General features: G+C 46.4%; 2 non-coding genes across 2 annotated transcripts; both read left to right on the forward strand.

The window, feature by feature from the left end:
• Window positions 1–142: 142 nt before the first annotated feature.
• LOC140576356 (5S ribosomal RNA) lies at window positions 143–261 on the forward strand. The gene has a single exon (XR_011981573.1). It is a non-coding gene; the product is annotated as a 5S ribosomal RNA (ribosomal RNA).
• Window positions 262–1,651: 1,390 nt separating this feature from the next.
• On the forward strand, window positions 1,652–1,770 carry LOC140575671 (5S ribosomal RNA). Its single transcript, XR_011980940.1, has one exon. It is a non-coding gene; the product is annotated as a 5S ribosomal RNA (ribosomal RNA).
• The last annotated feature ends 730 nt before the right edge of the window (window positions 1,771–2,500 follow it).

Consider the following 2,500-nt stretch of genomic DNA (forward strand, 5'->3'; position numbering starts at 1 on the left):
TGTGATTGGTTTGAATGAGCTTGGTGGGGTTGCTTTGGAAGTAAGAAAGGAGGGCGAGTAAATGTGTGTCCCCTGTAGTGTGGAAAAGGCAGCCGTCTTTTGCCGCATGCTTATAAATAGGCTGAGTGGAAGCAGTGCTCTCGCTTACGGCCATACCACCCTGAGCACGCCCGATCTCGTCTGATCTCGGAAGCTAAGCAGGGTTGGGCCTGGTTAGTACTTGGATGGGAGACCGCCTGGGAATACCAGGTGCTGTAAGCTTTTGCCATCCTCAAGCACTTACATGCACATTCTTTCACTTGCTTTTCTTACTTTTACTCCATCTTACTTTACGCTTTCACAAATCTACAACGCATTACCCTTTCTTTTACATGTACGTCCTTGTGTTACATTTCATACGGCCTTTGGAGTCTTCAGAGTCGAAACATTTCAGCGTCAGATGCCGTTTAAGCCCACCTGCATGGCCTGCCATGGGATGGAAACCAATCAGTTGTAGTTTGGCTTAATTATAGCCAGTTGCTCTCAAAACAAAACACTGGAAAATATTCAACAAGAACTCTGTGGAGGGAATGCTGTGGATAAAAGTAACCCAAGCCTGCCAGTAGGGGTCAGTGTACGTTTGAGGAAACTGACAACATGGGGGGGAAAGTCTGTTACAGGATGTCAACGCAGAGCAGAACTACAACCAATCACAGTTGCAGCTCATGGGTGGGACAAGCCCAATATTTGCTGTTAAAAACAAACAAACAAACAAAAAAACACCTGCTAATTTAGATCACTTACTTAGGTCACATTAAAGCAACACATCACGAAAGGGAGTGAGCCGTGGGGCAATAACAGCACCGTTTCGTCACAGCCGTGATGTTTATTTCACCGTTACACGCAACCTCAAGTCATGGGCCGCCATTCATGGGTCCCCGTTCTCGTTTCGGGGGGCTGATTTCCAGTTGTATTGAGTTTTTTTTTAAATTCTCCTCCCAGACCTGCCTGCATCTACAACAGTTGTTCTTTTGTCCCCCTAAAGCTTCACAGAGTTCTTTGAACTTGACATGGCGACGCCACTTCCCTAAGTCAAAAGGCTGGCTGGCCCACTCAGCCCGAGCCTGCTTCACCGGCATCCCTGCGACTCGCAACTCATCTCAGAGCGATGCTTCGCCCGGCGTGCTAGCGTGAGCTTTTTTCTTTTTTTTTTTTTGCCCGGCTTCCATATTGGTAGGAAGTAGCCTCTGCATTTATCCCGTATTCCTGTTGTACCTTAGTATGTGGAATTTAGGGGTGTAAATAAAAGGAGCCAAGACAGTTGAGAAAGATTTGTGATTTTGTAATTGTCCCGTTTCACGAGCCCATTCGACTCATGTGGCTTATGTGACTTTTATGTTGACAAGGCCGAGTCTGGCGGCCGGCGTTAGCCTTTGTTGCTGAATGTTCAAGTGTCAGCCAAAAGAGCAAGTTTTGTTGTTTTATTTTTTTTGTGAAAAGAGAAGGAGGACAGGAGAGAGCAATGAAATGTGTGATTGGTTTGAATGAGCTTGGTGGGGTTGCTTTGGAAGTAAGAAAGGAGGGCGAGTAAATGTGTGTCCCCTGTAGTGTGGAAAAGGCAGCCGTCTTTTGCCGCATGCTTATAAATAGGCTGAGTGGAAGCAGTGCTCTCGCTTACGGCCATACCACCCTGAGCACGCCAGATCTCGTCTGATCTCGGAAGCTAAGCAGGGTCGGGCCTGGTTAGTACTTGGATGGGAGACCGCCTGGGAATACCAGGTGCTGTAAGCTTTTGCCATCCTCAAGCACTTACATGCACATTCTTTCACTTGCTTTTCTTACTTTTACTCCATCTTACTTTACGCTTTCACAAATCTACAACGCATTACCCTTTCTTTTACATGTACGTCCTTGTGTTACATTTCATACGGCCTTTGGAGTCTTCAGAGTCGAAACATTTCAGCGTCAGATGCCGTTTAAGCCCACCTGCATGGCCTGCCATGGGATGGAAACCAATCAGTTGTAGTTTGGCTTAATTATAGCCAGTTGCTCTCAAAACAAAACACTGGAAAATATTCAACAAGAACTCTGTGGAGGGAATGCTGTGGATAAAAGTAACCCAAGCCTGCCAGTAGGGGTCAGTGTACGTTTGAGGAAACTGACAACATGGGGGGGAAAGTCTGTTACAGGATGTCAACGCAGAGCAGAACTACAACCAATCACAGTTGCAGCTCATGGGTGGGACAAGCCCAATATTTGCTGTTAAAAACAAACAAACAAACAAAAAAACACCTGCTAATTTAGATCACTTACTTAGGTCACATTAAAGCAACACATCACGAAAGGGAGTGAGCCGTGGGGCAATAACAGCACCGTTTCGTCACAGCCGTGATGTTTATTTCACCGTTACACGCAACCTCAAGTCATGGGCCGCCATTCATGGGTCCCCGTTCTCGTTTCGGGGGGCTGATTTCCAGTTGTATTGAGTTTTTTTTAAAATTCTCCTCCCAGACCTGCCTGC

The sequence above is a fragment of the Salminus brasiliensis genome, chromosome 13 (assembly GCF_030463535.1).
Source record: "Salminus brasiliensis chromosome 13, fSalBra1.hap2, whole genome shotgun sequence".
NCBI lineage: Eukaryota > Metazoa > Chordata > Actinopteri > Characiformes > Bryconidae > Salminus > Salminus brasiliensis.